At 40.1% G+C, this 20,672-nt stretch overlaps 1 protein-coding gene across 1 annotated transcript in view; it reads right to left on the reverse strand.

Annotated features, from left to right (window-relative positions):
• The window catches only part of LOC128658039 (gastrula zinc finger protein XlCGF66.1-like), a 153,457-nt gene that overhangs the window by 93,784 nt on the left and 39,001 nt on the right, over positions 1-20,672 (reverse strand). The gene's annotated exons all lie outside the window — the stretch shown is intronic.

Below are 20,672 nucleotides of genomic sequence, written 5' to 3' on the forward strand. Positions count from 1 at the left end.
TTTTTTAGGTGCTTGTAACTTTTGTTTAAATAAACAAATTTCTTCATGATCAGTGACTGGAAATGCTATAAAATTGTTGTAAAGAATAAGATAGCCCTCACTGGATTTAAAGTAAAACTTAACTTTTATTGTAGTAGATCAATGTAAAAAATGTCCCTTACATCTAATTAAATTGATCGTTAGGAGCAGTGCTTGCTTGCACGTCCACACGCGCATCACTTAAGCCACGCCCCTTCCGGTACATACAATGACCAGTCATTGGTGCAACCAGCACCGTCTTCAGTATTGACATCTCAATCTGTATTCGAGCTTAGCACATGGCTAATTAGCATATCTGATTGCTCAGTGTGACGTAGGAATTCAGGGGAGCGTCTCTGTACAAAACCTGCAGCAATCCTGAAAAGATGTTAAAAAATACACTATATGCAAAGGACACAATTTTTACTTAATGTACACACTGTTTACCTTTTTAATTATCACAAGAATACATTTATTCCCAGAGGCTTTCAAGTTAGCAATGTACCCACACTAGGCAGATCCAACCCTGAGTTTTGCAGGAAATGACTGGGTCACTAAACTTGATGGCTTGGTTACCAAGTATCATAATGAATTACTTAGTTTAAAAAATAGGAAACTCAATACAGTAGAGAAAGATTACCGTGAAAAATGCATTTACAAATGTCTCTATGGGAAGGATGATAAAAGCAGACCATATAGGCCTAGACAACGCACTCAGAGGAACAAAGCCCCTATTGACACTATTCACACTAGTGGTGGTGATTCTTCCGATGGGGGATGCTTCTAGTACACATACTGACAACAGGGACACACGCAGTGGCATTGTCACTAGATCTTTTAACAAACCCCCACACTCTCAGTCAAAAAATGGGGAAGGCCCCACATCAGACGAGGGGGGCACAAAGAAAAAGGCAAACAGTGTCAAGAAACGAGTAACATAGTGTATAACCTTAGTACTAGACCTCTCACCGATAGCGAAAATCGCCTCCTTAATAGAGGACTATTGTTTATTCCAACACCTAAACGTGATAATTTTCAAACCTCTGTTGACATACATTAATTTAACAGAACACTCAATATTAGGGATTTTTTTTAAGGATGACAGGCTTGTACCCAGTACTAACAGATTCCAAACCTTGTCGAAATTTGATCCTCAGACCACTAATTCTTCCATTAAAAGCTACACAGGTGGGGGGCGTGTCTGGGTAGCGCCATGAGTGGATGCAATATTTGGAGCTGCTGACAAAATACTGATAATCCACCGATTATCAAGAGCCTAAAGAATAATCTGCAAATTCTACAGTTATATACAGCATCCTGAAGAATATATAAATCTAACAATACCACTCATTAAGATAGTGCTGAAGTTAGCAACAGAATCCGGACTATGGAGGCCCTGGGCGGCGGCCTATACAGAAGCCTCAGCATTCCACCCCCCCCCCCCAAAAATGCAAAATCTAGAAGAAGGGATATAGACACGTCAAATTTAATTTATATATAAATAATATATGATCTAACATGGACTGGAATAATAATATCTAGTTCCTTTCTATAAACAATTTGACATCGCTAATCTTGTTCATACCATTTGGGGATCCAGTTCTTAATGTATAGATCCAAAACACTTCTTTTCTACTTAAAGCTTGATAACTGTCTCCTCCACGTATTCCCAAGGAAACATGTTCTATTCCTTGGAAACTAAAATAGCCTAAACTACTATCATGGAGTGCAAAGTGTTTAGCCACTGGTGTCTTAGGTATTTCTGCCTCTATTGATAGTATATGTTCCCTTATCCTGTCTTTTAGTAATCTCGAAGTGAGTCCTACATATTGAAAATTACAATATAGACAAGTGATAAGGTAAACAACATATGTAGAGTTACAATCACAGATAATACAATCCATGATTTTAAATGATTTACCTGTGTTTGTTGAAATCAAACGGTCACCTGTTTTAGCAAATTCACAGCATTTACAAGGCCTGCCAGCACATCTATAGAAAACAGAATTTATGCTTACCTGATAAATTTCTTTCTCTTACGGTGTATCCGGTCCACGGCTTCATCCTTACTTGTGGGATATTCTCAATCCCTACAGGAAGTGGCAAAGAGAGCACACAGCAAAGCTGTCCATATAGCTCCCCTCAGGCTCCACCCCCCAGTCATTCGACCGACGGTTAGGAGAAAAAGGAGAACCATAGGGTGCAGTGGTGACTGTAGTTTATAAAAATAAATTTAAACCTGGCTAAAATGCCAGGGTGGGCCGTGGACCGGATACACCGTAGGAGAAAGAAATTTATCAGGTAAACATAAATTCTGTTTTCTCCTACATTGGTGTATCCGGTCCACGGCTTCATCCTTACTTGTGGGAACCAATACCAAAGCTTTAGGTCACGGATGAAGGGAGGGAACAAGTCAGGTTACCTAAACGGAAGGCACCCCTGCTTGCAAAACCTTTCTCCCAAAAATAGCCTCCGAAGAAGCAAAAGTATTGAATTTGTAAAATTTGGCAAATGTATGCAGAGAAGACCAAGTCGCTGCCTTACAGATCTGATCAACAGAAGCCTCATTCTTGAAAGCCCATGTGGAAGCCACAGCTCTAGTGGAATGAGCTGTAATTCGTTCGGGAGGCTGCCTTCCAGCAGTCTCATAAGCCAACCGGATGATGCTTTTCAGCCAGAAAGACAGAGAGGTAGCAGTTGCTTTTTGACCTCTCGTCTTACCAGAATAGACGACAAACAAGGACGATGTTTGTCTGAAGTCTTTAGTTGCTTTTAGATAAAACTTTAAAGCACGAACTACATCAAGATTGTGTAACAGACGTTCCTTGTTAAAGACTGGATTAGGACATAGAGAAGGAACAACTATTTCCTGGTTAATATTCTTATTAGAAACCACTTTTGGAAGAAAACCAGGCTTGGTACGCAAAACGACCTTATCTGAATGGAACACCAGATAGGGTGAATTACACTGCAAAGCAGACAATTCAGAAACTCTTCTAGCAGAAGAAATTGCTACCAAAAACAAAACTTTCCAAGATAGTAACTTAATATCTAAGGAATGTAGAGGTTCTAACGGAACCCCTTGAAGAACTGAAAGAACTAAATTTAGACTCCATGGAGGAGCCACAGGTCTGTAGACAGGCTTGATTCTGACTAAGGCCTGTACAAACGCCTGAACATCTGGCACGGCTGCCTGTGTAACAGAACAGACAGAGCAGATATCTGTCCTTTTAAGACTGACAGACCTTTCTCCAATCCTTCTTGGAGAAAGGATAGTAACCTTGGAATCCTAATTTTACTCCATGAGTAACCCTTGGATTCGCACCAACAAAGATACTTCCGCCATATCTTATGGTAAATTTTCCTAGTAACAGGCTTTCTAGCCTGGATCAGGGTATCTATAACTGATTCAGAGAACCCATGCTTAGCTAGAATTAAGCATTCAATCTCCAAGCAGTCAGTTGCAGAGAAACTAGGTTTGGATGCTTGAATGGACCTTGGATTAGAAGGTCCTGCCTCAAAGGTAGCTTCCATGGTGGAGCCGATGACATATCCACCAGGTCTGCATACCAATCAGAATTACCGAAGCCTTCTCCTGCTTGATCCTGGCTACTAGCCGAGGGAGAAGAGGAAACGGTGGAAAGACATACGCTAGATTGAACGACCAAGGCGCACTAAGGCATCTACCAATGTCGCCTTGGGATACCTGGACCCGTAACATGGAACTTTGGAGTTCTGGCGTGACCCAATCAGATCTAGATCTGGAAGGCCCCATAGTTGTGTTAACTGGGCAAAAACTTCCGGGTGGAGTTCCCACTCCCCCGGATGGAAAGTCTGACGACTCAGATAATCCGCCTCCCAGTTGTCCACTCCTGGGATGTGAATTGCTGATAGATGGCAGGAGTGATCCTCCGCCCATTTGATGATCTTGGATACCTCCCTCATCGCCAGGGAGCTCTTTGTTCCTCCCTGATGATTGATGTACGCTACAGCTGGATGTTGTCCGACTGAAATCTGATGAATTTGGCCTCCGCTAGCTGAGGCCAGGCCTGGAGCGCATTGAATATCGCTCTCAGTTCCAAAATGTTTATCGGGAGAAGAGATTCTTCCCGAGACCATAGACCCTGAGCTTTCAGGGAATCCCAGACCGAACCCCAGCCTAAGAGGCTGGTGTCGGTCGTGACAATGATCCACTCTCGTCTGCGGAAACTCATTCCCTGAGACAGGTGATCCTGAGACAACCACCAGAGGAGTGAGTCTCTGGTTCTCTGGTCCATTTGTATTTGGGGAGACAAATCTGCATAATCCCCATTCCACTGTTTGAGCATGCACAGTTGCAGTGGTCTTGGATGAATTCGAGCAAAGGGGACCACGTCCATTGCCGCAACTATTAGTCCTATTACCTCCATGCACTGAGCCACGGAGGGTTGAGGAATGGCATGAAGAACTCAACAAGTGTTCGAAAGTTTTGACTTCCTGACCTCAGTCAGAAAGATTTTCATTTCTACCGAGTCTATTATTGTTCCCAGGAAGGGAACCCTTGTGAACGGGGACAGAGAACTCTTTTCTACATTCACCTTCCACCCGTGAGACCTTAGGAAGGCCAGAACAATGTCCGTATGAGCCTTTGCTTTGTGAAAGGACGACGCTTGTATTAAATTGTCGTCTAGGTAAGGTGCTACTGCAATGCCCCTTGGTCTTAGCACCGCTAGAAGGGACCCTAGCACCATTGTGAAAATTCTGGGAGCAGTGGCCAATCCGAAGGGAAGAGCCACGAACTGGTACTGCTTGTCCAGAAAGGCGAACCTCAGGAACGGATGGTGATCTTTGTGGATAGGAATATGCAGGTACGTATCCTTTAAGTCCACGGTAGTCATATATTGACCTTCCTGGATCATTGGTAAGATTGTCCGAATGGTTTCCATTTTGAATGATGGAACTCTGAGGAATTTGTTTAGGATTTTTAAGTCCAGGATTGGCCTGAAAGTTCATTCCTTTTTGGGAACTATAAACAGGTTTGAGTAAAAACCCAGTCCTTGTTCTGCCGTTGGAACTGGGTGTATCACTCCCATTTTTAGCAGGTCTTGTACACAGCGTAAGAATGCCTGTCTCTTTGTCTGGTCTAAAGACAAGCGAGAAATGTGGAACCTTCCCCTTGGAGGAAGGTCCTTGAATTCCAGAAGATACCCCTGAGCGACAATTTCTAGCGCCCAGGGATCTGGAACATCTCTTGCCCAAGCCTGAGCAAAGAGAGAAAGTCTGCCCCCTACTAGATCTGGTCCCGGATCGGGGGCTACCCTTTCATGCTGTCTTGGTAGCAGCAGCAGGTTTCTTGGCTTGTTTAACCTTGTTCCAGCCTTGCAAGGGTTTCCATGTTGGTTTGGGCTAAGAAGCGTTACCCTCTTGCTTAGTGGCTGTAGAGGTTGAAGCTGGTCCGTTCCTGAAATTACGAAAGGAACGAAAATTAGCCTTGTTTTTTGCTTTGAAGGGTCTATCTTGTGGAAGGGCATGGCCCTTTTCCCCAGTAATCTCTTTCAACTCTGGCCCGAATAGGGTCTTACCCTTGAAATGAATATTAAGCAATTTTGTTTTGGACGACACGTCCGCCGACCAAGATTTTAGCCAAAGCGCTCTGCGCGCCACGATGGCAAAACCAGAATTTTTCGCCGCTAATTTAGCTAACTGAAAAGCGGTATCTGTGATGAAAGAATTAGCCAACTTCAGGGCGTGAATTCTGTCCATGACCTCATCATAAGAAGTCTCCTTCTGGAGCGAGTTTTCCAGTTCCTCAAACCAAAAAGCCGCTGCAGTGGTTACAGGAATAATGCAAGAAATTAGTTGAAGAAGGAAACCTTGTTGAACAAATATTCTCTTAAGTAAACCTTCTAATTTTTTATCCATAGGATCTTTGAAAGCGCAACTGTCTTCTATTGGTATAGTCGTGCGCTTGGCTAGTGTTGAAACTGCCCCCTCTACCTTAGGGACCGTCTGCCACGCGTCCCTTCTGGGGTCAACAATGGGGAACATTTTCTTAAATATAGGAGGGGGAACAACAGGTACACCTGGTCTCTCCCACTCCCTAGTCACAATATCCGCCACCCTCTTAGGTATCGGAAACGCGTCAGTGTGTACCGGGACCTCTAAGAATTTGTCCATTTTACACAATTTTTCTAGGACCACCAAGGGGTCACAATCATCTAGCGTAGCCAGGACCTCCTTAAGCAGGGTGCGGAGGTGTTCTATCTTAAATTTAAATGCTATGGTATCTGGCTCTGCCTGCTGAGAAACTTTTCCTGTGTCAGAAATTTCTCCCTCAGACAGACCCTCCCTCACCGCCAAGTCAGATTGTTGTGAGGGCACTACAGATTAATTATCCGCTGCGTCTGATTGCTCATTCTCTGTATTTAAAACTGAGCTATCGCGCTTCCTTGGAAATGCTGGCAGTTTGGATAAAAATGCTGCGAGAGAATTATCCATTACTGCTGCTAACTGTTGCAAAGTAATAGGGATCGATGCGCTAGAGGTACTGGGCATCACTTGTGCGGGCATAGCTGGTGTCGACACAGAAGGAGAGGAGAGAGTACTATCCTCACTACCTTCAGCTAAAGAATCATCTTGGGCTACATTTTTAAGTGTCACTGCATGGTCCTTAAACTGCTTGGACGCTATAGCACACTTCAAACACAAATGCAATGGGGGTACCGCCATGGCTTTTAAACATACAGAACAAAGGCTATCTGAAGGCTCAGACATGTTTGACAGACTTAGACAGCAGTATAATGCAAGAAAAAATACTTTTTGAAAAAACGTTACTGTGTCTTTAAATAATAAAAGTACACACTTTATTACCAAAACATCAAATAACCATCAAATAAACATCCGATCTTAATGAAATTTTCACCACATTATCCTAATGCTTTGAAAAGATTGCACACACATTTTCAGATCAATTAACCCCTTAATGCCCAAACCGGAGCTAAAAGCAGCAGTTAACCGGTTATAAACACTACAGCACGATGCCACAGCCTTTACTGTGGCTTTTACCTTCCTTAGGGATTATTTGAAGTAGAAATAAGCCTCTCTGAAGTCCTCTCTGAGGTTTCTGGACTCCACACGTGAAGCTGCATGAACTGTCTAGTCAAAACAACTACGCAACTGAGGCGCGAAAATGAGGCCCCCTCCCTCTTCATTCCAGAGTGATGGGGCCTTAGAGATAGGTTAGGTGTCTAATAAAATGTCAGGCGAAAAAAGAAACCCCATAAGTTTTTTATAAGTCTAAAAAACACCAGATTCATATTAAAATCATGCTAATAGCAATCGATTAAGCCCAAAATAGTGTCAACCAGAATTAAGCCCTTAATCTAAGCCATCATTTTGTACAGAGTCTGAGAAAAATGGCTTACTTACCCCCGTGGGGATTCCTGTCAGTCTTCTAGCATTACTGGGTCTTGTTAGAAAAATGACTGATCATACCTGAAGCAGATAAGCCTGCAAACTGTTCCCCCCAACTGAAGTTCTCCGGTATTCAACAGTCCTGCGTGGGAACAGCAATTGATTTTAGTTACTGGTGCTAAAATCATATTCATCTCAGCAGAAATCTTGATCACTTTCTGCCTCAGAGTAAATAGTACAAACCGGCACTATTTTAAAATAACAAACATTTGATAGAAGAATAAAAAACTACAAATCTAACACCACAAACTCTTTACCCTCCCGTGGAGATGCTACTTGTTAGAGCGGCAAAGAGAATGACTGGGGGGTGGAGCCTGAGGGGAACTATATGGACAGCTCTGCTGTGTGCTCTCTTTGCCATTTCCTGTAGGGATTTAGAATATCCCACAAGTAAGGATGAAGCCGTGGACCGGATACACCAATGTAAGAGAAACCAGCTTTTCTGGATAGCCAATTTTTATTTGTGTTCATCTCATTTTGATTTCTTTTAGAACTGAAATTCTTCATTATCTTTTCACCAATAGTTTCAGACTTCCTAGAGACAAAATTACACATGGCAGAGATAGATTGTAAATCTTTGTCATTCACTAATATCGGCAACCTTTTTCTTATAATGTTGCAAATGTCATTGTACTGTTTACTGAATTTTGTAACAAAGTTTGTACCCCTATTATCTGAACTTTTTTTGATATTATCTTTCAACAGATTGTCCCTATTGTAATGGGAGACCTGTTCAGATATTTTCTTTAGGTCACAAGGCTTATAACCTCTATCTGTAAGTCGTAATGTTAGATCATTAGCATGTTTCCAATAATTTTCAAGATTAGTACAATTGAGTCTTAGCCTTATATATTGACCTTTGGGTATACCCTTTTTTTAGATGTGATGGATGTAATGAGTCTGCTCTCAGTATAGTGTTGCCTGTTATATCTTTTCTGTAAACCTCAGTGGTTACTTTATCTTCAGAATGACAAATCAGTACATCTAAGTATGGCATCTAAGTATGGTATATTATTTTCTGAGGCCTCAGATGTAAATCTTAAGTTTCCCATATTATTGTTCAAATAATCAAGACATTTTTCTAAAGCTTGGTTAGAGCCATCCCACACTATCAAGATATCATCAATGTATCTAGTGTACATTTTAATGTTATCTCTAAACTCATTCTGGTCATTAAATATTGTCTCAGTTTCAAAATTAGCAAGGTAAAGATTCGCATACGATGGGGCAAATTTTGCCCCCATCGCAGTGCCTCTTAATTGTAAAAAGAATTCTCAATTGAAGATAAAAAAATTATGTTCCAATAAGAAAGAGATGGCTTGTAGAATGAAATTAATTAGATTGATGTCATATTCTGAATATTTTTCTAGAATTCTCTTGACTCCACCAATCCCTAACTCATGAGGAATACATGAGTATAGGGATATAGCATCGATGGTTACAATTTTGTAACCATCTCTCCATGTGAAGTTTTGTAATAGTCTCAACAAATGTTTAGTGTCTCTAAGAAAACCTGGTAAAGATTGTACAACTGGCTGAAGTTGTGCATCAATCCATTGTCCCAATCTTTCGCCCAGGGAGCCAATAGCAGAGATAATTGGCCTCCCTGGGGGATTTTCCAAGGATTTATGGATTTTTGGTAAGATCTTAAATACCGGAACTCTGGGTGCATCAACATAAATGAACTCTCCTGTTTTAACAGTCAATATAGACTCATCTAATCCTATGTCTAGTAGATGTTTTAACTCTCTCTGGTACTTAATTGTAGGATTAAACGTTAATTTCTTGTATGTATGTATGTATGTATGTATATCATTTAGTTGTCTATTAGCCTCAGTTAAATATTGATCTTTATTGAGTATCACTATTGAACCACCCTTATCTGAATTGACAACTACCAGATTGGGATTATTTTTTAGAGTGTTAAGTGCAATTATCTCTTTTTTATTCAGATTGTTATATGAATGTGTTTCCTTCTGATTCTTTATATTAATTTCTTCAGATAGAGTTATCAAATCTTGTGCTAATATAGAGTGAAACACTTCTATAACATCATTACGGGCATTTATTGGGTAAAAAGCATGCTTTTTTAGCTCTTTAATTTGTTGTTGTCTACCTGTGCCTTCTAATAATGCATTTTCCCTTTGCAGATCACATAAAGAGACAATGTCACATAATGTCCCAAAATCACAGTTATCATTCAGTACCGGCGCCCAATTATGTTCAACATTCTCAGTATTAACTATATTCAGATCTTTAAAATGCTTTTTAAGGGTAATTTTTCTAACACATTTATTAATGTCCAAGATGGTATCAAATAAATTGAAGTCTCTTGTTGGTGAGAAACCCAGGCCTTTAGATAAAACTGATTCTTCATAATGACTCAAACGGATGCCAGATTATTTATTATTTTCAATTTTTGCTGTTCTTTTTCTTCCACTGGGTCCTGCGGCTTGGATAGCGTTGTACTTGTGTAACACTCTCCTCTGTAAGATCTTCTTGTGTCTCTTCTTTTTTCTCTTTTGCATTTTTCTTGTGACCAACTCCGTTTTTTGGCTTAGCTCCCAAATCTCCCTGTGATCTGATGGGAGTAGAAGTTGTAGGTACAACAAGATTAGGGGTGATTGAGGCATTAGAGGTTGTTGACAACACAGAGGTGGATTCATTAGTGCTTGTGGTTTTTTCAAATGTCACTTTCTTCTGATTCTTATTTCCTTTATTTTTGTTGTTTCCCTTCTTTCTTTGTTCTCTCCTTTCAATATTCCAATTGTAGACAACATTTAAATCATAGTCTTTACAATCTCTCTCATATTTTTTAAATTTACCATCTGATAATTCCACACTTATTTTTTCAAGCGTATCATCTGTTTCTGATAGGGAATCATTCTTTCATCCTCTTTGTATTCCTCTAATTGCTTATCCAGATTTTCAATTTCACACAGGACACCACTGCGTTGTTCTTTTTTAAACTGGACCAGTTTTCCCATAAGAATTAGTGAACAGTCAGACAGAGATTCATTCCAATCACTCATAAATTCAGGGAATTCTTTATAAAAAGCTGGAATTTTTTTTATCCTTAATCCACGCGGTATTTTCTTTTCTTCCAGATAATGCTCTAGAAACTCAATATCCCACCATAGCTTTAATTCTTTTATGTGAACTTTTTCTTTGTTTGCAAAAAGAATTCCTAAATCTTTCTTATTACTATCTGCTGCTGTGCCTTTAAATAGTTGTTGGAACCTATCTCTCCTGCTCTTGTTATCCATTTCAGCCATTTAAGCTTATATTGGGTAATAAATATGTCCTTATACACACTCAGTTATAAATGGAGTAAAAACTTCAACAAAAACAATCCAATGCAGTTTTATAACTCTGTGTGTGAATGTAACTTGTTTATCCAAAGCCACGAGATTACTACTCACTCTGGAGTCCCACTAGTGCGGTAAAACTCTGGCTGTTACGAAAGTTCAAATTTTCCAGTTACCCATGGTAAAAACACATAATAAGGAAAGAAGGCTTACCCCTCTTCAAGCGGTATCTAAGATCTAATCATCTCATTTTGATTTCTTTTGGAACTGAAATTCTTCATTATCTTTTCACCAATAGTTCAGACTTCCTAGAGACAAAATTACACATGGCAGAAATAGATTGTAAATCTTTGTCATTCTCTAATATAGGCAACCTTTTTCTTATAATGTTGCAAATGTCATTGTACTGTTTACTGAATTTTGTAACAAAGTTTATACCCCTATTATCTGAACTTTTGTGCCGGGTGACATATTGCCGGCACCAGAACGAGGCTTCTCACATCACAGGTGATTTCGGCTTTACACGCCGTACTGAGAGAGAGAGTGAGTACCTGTCACAATAGGAGAATTTCATGATGGCATCAATTTGACTCCTTAGATACCGCTTGAAGAGGGGTAAGCCTCATTTCCTTATTATGTGTTTTTACCATGGGTAACTGGAAAATTTGAACTTTCGTAACAGCCAGAGTTTTACCGCACTAGTGGGACTCCAGAGTGAGTAGTAAACTCGTGGCTTTGGATAAACAAGTTACATTCACACACAGAGTTATAAAACTGCATTGGATTGTATTTGTTGAAGTTTTTACTCCATTTATAACCGAGTGTGTATAAGGACATATTTATTACCCAAGATAAGCTTAAATGGCTGAAATGGATAACAAGAGCAGGAGAGATAGGTTCCAACAACTATTTAAAGGCACAGCAGCACATAGTAATAAGAAAGATTTAGGAATTCTTTTTGCAAACAAAGAAAAAGTTCACATAAAAGAATTAAAGCTATGGTGGGATATTGAGTTTCTAGAGCATTATCTGGAAGAAAAGAAAATACTGCGGGGATTAAGGATAAAAAAAAATTGAAAATCTAGATAAGCAATTAGAGGAATACAAAGAGGATGAAAGAATGATTCCCTATCAGAAACAGATGATACGCTTGAAAAAATAAGTGTGGAATTATCAGATGGTAAATTTAAAAAATATGAGAGAGATTGTAAAGACTATGATTTAAATGTTGTCTACAATTGGAATATTGAAAGGAGAGAACAAAGAAAGAAGGGAAACAACAAAAATAAAGGAAATAAGAATCAGAAGAAAGTGACATTTGAAAAAACACTACAAGCACTAATGAATCCACCTCTGTGTTGTCAACAACCTCTAATGCCTCAATCACCCCTAATCTTGTTGTACCTACAACTTCTACTCCCATCAGATCACAGGGAGATTTGGGAGCTAAGCCAAAAAACGGAGTTGGTCACAAGAAAAATGCAAAAGAGAAAAAAGAAGAGACACAAGAAGATCTTACAGAGGAGAGTGTTACACAAGTACAACGCTATCCAAGCCGCAGGACCCAGTGGAAGAAAAAGAACAGCAAAAATTTAAAATAATAAATATATCTGGCATCCGTTTGAGTCATTATGAAGAATCAGTTTTATCTAAAGGCCTGGGTTTCTCACCAACAAGAGACTTCAATTTATTTGATACCATCTTGGACATTAATAAATGTGTTAGAAAAAACAGAATTTATGCTTACCTGATAAATTACTTTCTCCAACGGTGTGTCCGGTCCACGGCGTCATCCTTACTTGTGGGATATTCTCTTCCCCAACAGGAAATGGCAAAGAGCCCAGCAAAGCTGGTCACATGATCCCTCCTAGGCTCCGCCTACCCCAGTCATTCGACCGACGTAAAGGAGGAATATGCATAGGAGAAATCATATGAAACCGTGGTGACTGTAGTTAGAGAAAATAATTCATCAGACCTGATTAAAAAACCAGGGCGGGCCGTGGACCGGACACACCGTTGGAGAAAGTAATTTATCAGGTAAGCATAAATTCTGTTTTCTCCAACATAGGTGTGTCCGGTCCACGGCGTCATCCTTACTTGTGGGAACCAATACCAAAGCTTTAGGACACGGATGATGGGAGGGAGCAAATCAGGTCACCTAAATGGAAGGCACCACGGCTTGCAAAACCTTTCTCCCAAAAATAGCCTCAGAAGAAGCAAAAGTATCAAATTTGTAAAATTTGGTAAAAGTGTGCAGTGAAGACCAAGTCGCTGCCTTACATATCTGATCAACAGAAGCCTCGTTCTTGAAGGCCCATGTGGAAGCCACAGCCCTAGTGGAGTGAGCTGTGATTCTTTCAGGAGGCTGCCGTCCGGCAGTTTCATAAGCCAATCGGATGATGCTTCTAAGCCAAAAAGAGAGAGAGGTAGAAGTTGCTTTTTGACCTCTCCTTTTACCAGAATAAACAACAAACAAAGAAGATGTTTGTCTGAAATCCTTTGTAGCCTCTAAATAGAATTTTAGAGCACGAACTACATCCAAATTGTGCAACAAACGTTCCTTCTTTGAAACTGGATTCGGACACAAAGAAGGCACAACTATCTCCTGGTTAATATTTTTGTTAGAAACAACTTTCGGAAGAAAACCAGGTTTAGTACGCAAAACCACCTTATCTGCATGGAACACCAGATAAGGAGGAGAACACTGCAGAGCAGATAACTCTGAAACTCTTCTAGCAGAAGAAATTGCAACCAAAAACAAAACTTTCCAAGATAATAACTTAATATCTACGGAATGTAAGGGTTCAAACGGAACCCCTTGAAGAACTGAAAGAACTAAATTGAGACTCCAAGGAGGAGTCAAAGGTTTGTAAACAGGCTTGATTCTAACCAGAGCCTGAACAAAAGCTTGAACATCTGGCACAGCCGCCAGCTTTTTGTGAAGTAAAACAGATAAAGCAGAAATCTGTCCCTTCAAAGAACTTGCAGATAATCCTTTCTCCAAACCCTCTTGTAGAAAGGATAGAATCTTAGGAATTTTTATCTTGTTCCATGGGAATCCTTTAGATTCACACCAACAGATATATTTTTTCCATATTTTATGGTAAATTTTCCTAGTTACAGGCTTTCTAGCCTGAATAAGAGTATCAATGACAGAATCTGAAAACCCACGCTTTGATAAAATCAAGCGTTCAATCTCCAAGCAGTCAGTTGGAGTGAGGCCAGATTTGAATGTTCGAATGGACCTTGAACAAGAAGGTCCTGTCTCAAAGGTAGCTTCCATGGTGGAGCCGATGACATATTCACCAGGTCTGCATACCAAGTTCTGCGTGGCCACGCAGGAGCTATCAAGATCACCAAAGCCCTCTCCTGATTGATCCTGGCTACCAGCCTGGGAATGAGAGGAAACGGTGGGAATACATAAGCTAGGTTGAAGGTCCAAGGTGCTACTAGTGCATCTACTAGAGTCGCCTTGGGATCCCTGGATCTGGACCCGTAGCAAGGAACCTTGAAGTTCTGATGAGACGCCATCAGATCCATGTCTGGAATGCCCCATAATTGAGTTATTTGGGCAAAGATTTCCGGATGGAGTTCCCACTCCCCCGGATGGAAAGTCTGACGACTCAGAAAATCCGCTTCCCAATTTTCCACTCCTGGGATGTGGATTGCAGACAAGTGGCAGGAGTGATTCTCCGCCCATTGAATTATTTTGGTCACTTCTTCCATCGCCAGGGAACTCCTTGTTCCCCCCTGATGGTTGATATATGCAACAGTCGTCATGTTGTCTGATTGAAACCTTATGAATTTGGCCTTTGCTAGTTGAGGCCAAGCTTTGAGAGCATTGAATATCGCTCTCAGTTCCAGAATGTTTATCGGGAGAAGAGATTCTTCCCGAGACCATAGACCCTGAGCTTTCAGGGGTTCCCAGACCGCGCCCCAGCCCACCAGACTGGCGTCGGTCGTGACAATGACCCACTCTGGTCTGCGGAAGCTCATTCCCTGTGACAGGTTGTCCAGGGTCAGCCACCAACGGAGTGAATCTCTGGTTCTCTGATCTACTTGGATCGTCGGAGACAAGTCTGTATAATCCCCATTCCACTGTCTGAGCATGCACAGTTGTAATGGTCTTAGATGAATTCGCGCAAAAGGAACTATGTCCATTGCCTCAACCATCAAACCTATTACTTCCATGCACTGCGCTATGGAAGGAAGAAGAACAGAATGAAGTACTTGACAAGAGCTTAGAAGTTTTGATTTTCTGGTCTCTGTCAGAAAAATCTTCATTTCTAAGGAATCTATTATTGTTCCCAAGAAGGGAACTCTTGTTGACGGGGATAGAGAACTTTTTTCTACGTTCACTTTCCACCCGTGAGATCTGAGAAAGGCTAGGACAATGTCCGTATGAGCCTTTGCTTTTGACAGAGACGACGCTTGAATCAGTATGTCGTCCAAGTAAGGTACTACTGCAATGCCCCTTGGTCTTAGCACCGCTAGAAGGGACCCTAGTACCTTTGTGAAAATCCTTGGAGCAGTGGCTAATCCGAATGGAAGTGCCACAAACTGGTAATGCTTGTCCAGAAAGGCGAACCTTAGGAACCGATGATGTTCCTTGTGGATAGGAATATGTAGATACGCATCCTTTAAATCCACCGTGGTCATGAATTGACCTTCCTGGATGGTAGGAAGAATTGTTTGAATGGTTTCCATTTTGAACGATGGAACCCTGAGAAATTTGTTTAGAATCTTGAGATCTAAAATTGGTCTGAATGTTCCCTCTTTTTTGGGAACTATGAACAGATTGGAGTAAAACCCCATCCCTTGTTCTCCTAATGGAACAGGATGAATCACTCCCATTCTTAACAGGTCTTCTACAAAATGTAAGAATGCCTGTCTTTTTATTTGGTTTGAAGACAATTGAGACCTGTGGAACCTTCCCCTTGGGGGTAGTTCCTTGAATTCCAGGAGATAACCTTGAGAAACTATTTCTAGCGCCCAAGGATCCTGAACATCTCTTGCCCAAGCCTGAGCAAAGAGAGAGAGTCTGCCCCCCACCAGATCCGGTCCCGGATCGGGGGCCAACACTTCATGCTGTTTTAGTAGCAGTGGCAGGTTTCTTGGCCTGCTTACCCTTGTTCCAGCCTTGCATCGGTCTCCAGGCTGGTTTGGTTTGAGAACTATTACCCTCTTGCTTAGCGGGTGTAGAATTTGAGGCTGGTCCGTTTCTGCGAAAGGGACGAAAATTTGGCTTATTTTTAGCCTTAAAAGACCTATCCTGAGGAAGGGCGTGGCCCTTTCCCCCAGTGATGTCTGAAATAATCTCTTTCAAGTCAGGGCCAAACAGCGTTTTACCCTTGAAAGGGATGTTAAGCAATTTGTTCTTGGAGGACACATCCGCTGACCAAGACTTTAGCCAAAGCGCTCTGCGCGCCACAATAGCAAAACCTGAATTTTTCGCCGCTAATCTAGCTAATTCCAAAGTGGCGTCTAAGATAAAAGAGTTAGCCAATTTAAGTGCTTGAACTCTGTCCATAACCTCCTCATACGAAGATTCTTTATTGAGCGACTTTTCTAGTTCTTCGAACCAGAAACACGCTGCTGTAGTGACAGGAACAATGCATGAAATTGGTTGTAGAAGGTAACCTTGCTGAACAAACATCTTTTTAAGCAAACCCTCTAATTTTTTATCCATAGGATCTTTGAAAGCACAACTATCTTCTATAGGGATAGTAGTGCGTTTGTTTAGAGTAGAAACCGCCCCCTCGACCTTGGGGACTGTCTGCCATAAGTCCTTTCTGGGGTCGACCATAGGAAATAATTTCTTAAATATAGGGGGAGGAACAAAAGGTATGCCGGGCCTTTCCCATTCCTTATTTACAATGTCCGCCACCCGCTTGGGTATAGGAAAAGCATTGGGGGGCACCGGGACCTCTAGGAACTTGTCCATCTTACATAATTTCTCTGGAATGACCAAATTGTCACAATCATCCAGAGTAGATAACACCTCCTTAAGCAGAGCGCGGAGATGTTCTAATTTAAATTTAAATGTAATAACATCAGGTTCAGCTTGTTGAGAAATTTTTCCTGAATCTGAAATTTCTCCCTCAGACAAAACCTCCCTCCTGGCCCCTTCAGATTGGTGTGAGGGTATGTCAGAACCATTATCATCAGCGTCCTCATGCTCTTCAGTATCTAAAACAGAGCAATCGCGCTTTCTCTGATAAGTGGGCATTTTGGACAAAATGTTTTTAATAGAATTATCCATTACAGCCGTTAATTGCTGCATAGTAAGAAGTATTGGCGCACTAGATGTACTAGGGACCTCCTGTGTGGGCAAGACTGGTGTAGACACAGAAGGGGATGATGCAGTACCATGCTTACTCCCCTCACTTGAGGAATCATCTTGGGCAACCTCATTATCAGTGGCATCATTGTCCCTACTTTGTTTGGACATGTCACATTCATCACATATATTTAAATGGGGAGGAACCTTGGCTTTCAAACATACAGAACATTGTCTATCTGATGGTTCAGACATGTTAACAGGCATAAACTTGATAACAAAGCACAAAAAACGTTTTAAAATAAAACCGTTACTGTCACTTTAAATTTTAAACTGAACACACTTTATTACTGAATATGTGAAAAAGTATGAAGGAATTGTTCAAAATTCACCAAAATTTCACCACAGTGTCTTAAAGCCTTAAAAGTATTGCACACCAAATTTGAAAGCTTTAACCCTTAAAATAACGGAACCGGAGCCGTTTTTACATTTAACCCCTATACAGTCCCTGGTATCTGCTTTGCTGAGACCCAACCAAGCCCAGAGGGGAATACGATACCAAATGACGCCTTCAATAAGCTTTTTCAGTGGTTCTTAGCTCCTCACACATGCATCTGCATGCCTTGCCTTCCAAAAACAACTGCGCATTAGTGGCGCGAAAATGAGGCTCTGCCTATGACTAGAAAAGGCCCCCAGTGAAAAAGGTGTCCAATACAGTGCCTGCCGTTTTTTTAATACCATCCCCCAGATTATAAGAACTATTTATAGTTATAATCCACTAAATATACTTATAAAGTAATCGTTTTAGCCCAGAAAAATGTCTACCAGTCTTTAAAGCCCTTGTGAAGCCCTTTATTCTTATACTAAACTAAGAAAATGGCTTACCGGTTCCCATAGGGAAAATGACAGCTTCCAGCATTACCAAGTCTTGTTAGAAATGTGTCATACCTCAAGCAGCAAAGTCTGCCCACTGTTTCCCCCAACTGAAGTTACTTCATCTCAACAGTCCTGTGTGGAAACAGCCATCGATTTTAGTAACGGTTGCTAAAATCATCTTCCTCTTACAAACAGAAATCTTCATCTCTTTTCTGTTTCAGAGTAAATAGTACATACCAGCACTATTTTAAAATAACAAACTCTTGATTGAAGAATAAAAACTACATTTAAACACCAAAAAACTCTTAACCATCTCCGTGGAGATGTTGCCTGTGCAACGGCAAAGAGAATGACTGGGGTAGGCGGAGCCTAGGAGGGATCATGTGACCAGCTTTGCTGGGCTCTTTGCCATTTCCTGTTGGGGAAGAGAATATCCCACAAGTAAGGATGACGCCGTGGACCGGACACACCTATGTTGGAGAAATTACCCTTAAAAAGCATTTTAAAGATCTGAATATAGTTAATACTGAGAATGTTGAACATAATTGGGCGCCGGTACTGAATGATAACTGTGATTTTGGGACATTATGTGACATTGTCTCTTTATGTGATCTGCAAAGGGAAAATCCATTATTAGAAGGCACAGGTAGACAACAACAAATTAAAGAGCTAAAAAAGCATGCTTTTTACCCAATAAATGCCCGTAATGATGTTATAGAAGTGTTTCACTCTATATTAGAACAAGATTTGATAACTTTATCTGAAGAAATTAATATAAAGAATCAGAAGGAAACACATTCATATAACAATCTGAATAAAAAAAGAGATAATTGCACTTAACACTCTAAAAAAGAATCCCAATCTGGTAGTTGTCAATTCAGATAAGGGTGGTTCAATAGTGATACTCAATAAAGATCAATATTTAACTGAGGCTAATAGACAACTAAATGATATACATACATACAAGAAATTAACGTTTAATCCTACAATTAAGTACCAGAGAGAGTTAAAACATCTAGTAGACATAGGATTAGAGTAGTCTATATTGACTGTTAAAACAGGAGAGTTCATTTATGTTGATGCACCCAGAGTCCCGGTATTTAAGATCTTACCAAAAATCCATAAATCCTTGGAAAATCCCCCAGGGAGGCCAATTATCTCTGCTATTGGCTCCCTGGGGGAAAGATTGGGACAATGGGTTGATGCACAACTTCAGCCAGTTGTACAATCTTTACTAGGTTTTCTTAGAGACACTAAACATTTGTTGAGACTATTACAAAACTTCACATGGAGAGATGGTTACAAATTTGTAACCATCGATGCTATATCCCTATACTCATGTATTCCTCATGAGGTAGGGATTGGTGCAGTCAAGAGAATGCTAGAAAAATATTAAGAATATGACATCAATCTGATTAATTTCATTCTACAATCCATCGCTTTCTTATTGGAACATAATTTTTTTATCTTCAATGGAGAATTCTTTTTACAATTAAGAGGCACTGCGATGGGGGCAAAATTTGCCCCATCGTATGCGAATCTTTACCTTGCTAATTTTGAAACTAAGACAATATTTAATGACCAGAATGAGTTTAGAGATAACATTAAAATGTACACTAGATACATTGATGATATCTTGATAGTGTGGGATGGCTCTAACCAAGCTTTAGAAAAATTTCTTGATTATTTGAACAATAATATGGGAAACTTAAAATTTACATCTGAGGCCTCAGAAAATAATATACCATACTTAGATGTACTGATTTGTCATTCTGAAGATAAAGTAACCACTGAGGTTTACAGAAAAGATATAACAGGCAACACTATACTGAGAGCAGACTAATTACATCCATCACATCTAAAAAAAAGGGTATACCCAAAGGTCAATATATAAGGCTAAGACGCAATTGTACTAATATTGAAAATTATTGGAAACATGCTAATGATCTAACATTACGACTTACAGATAGAGGTTATAAGCCTTGTGACCTAATATCTGAACAGGTCTCCCATTACAATAGGGACAATCTGTTGAAAGATAATATAAAAAAAAGTTCAGATAATAGGGGTATAAACTTTGTTACAAAATTCAGTAAACAGAACAATGACATTTGCAACATTATAAGAAAAAGGTTGCCGATATTAGAGAATGACAAAGATTTACAATCTATTTCTGCCATGTGTAATTTTGTCTCTAGGAAGTCTGAAACTATTGGTGAAAAAATAATGAAGAATTTCAGTTCCAAAAGAAATCAAAATGAGATGAACACAAATAAAAATTGGCTATCCAGAAAAGCTGGTTTCTATAGATGTGGTGGCAGGCCTTGTAAATGATGTGAATTTGCTAAAACAGGTGACAGTTTTATTTCAACAAACACAGGTAAATCATTTAAAATCAGGGATTGTATTGATTGTAACTCTACATATGTTGTTTACCTTATCACTTGTTTATATTGTAATTTTCAATATGTAGGACTCACTTCGAGATGACTAAAAGACAGGATAAGGGAACATATACCATCAATAGAGGCAGAAATACCTAAGACACCAGTGGCTAAACACTTTGCACTCCATGATAGTAGTTTAGGCTATTTTAGTTTCCAAGGAATAGAACATGTTTCCTTGGGAATACGTGGAGGAGACAGTTATCAAGCTTTAAGTAGAAAAGAAGTGTTTGGATCTATACATTAAGAACTGGATCCCCTAATGGTAAGAACAAGATTAGCGATGTCAAATTG

This window comes from Bombina bombina, chromosome 4 (assembly GCF_027579735.1).
Source record: "Bombina bombina isolate aBomBom1 chromosome 4, aBomBom1.pri, whole genome shotgun sequence".
Taxonomy (NCBI): Eukaryota; Metazoa; Chordata; class Amphibia; order Anura; family Bombinatoridae; genus Bombina; species Bombina bombina.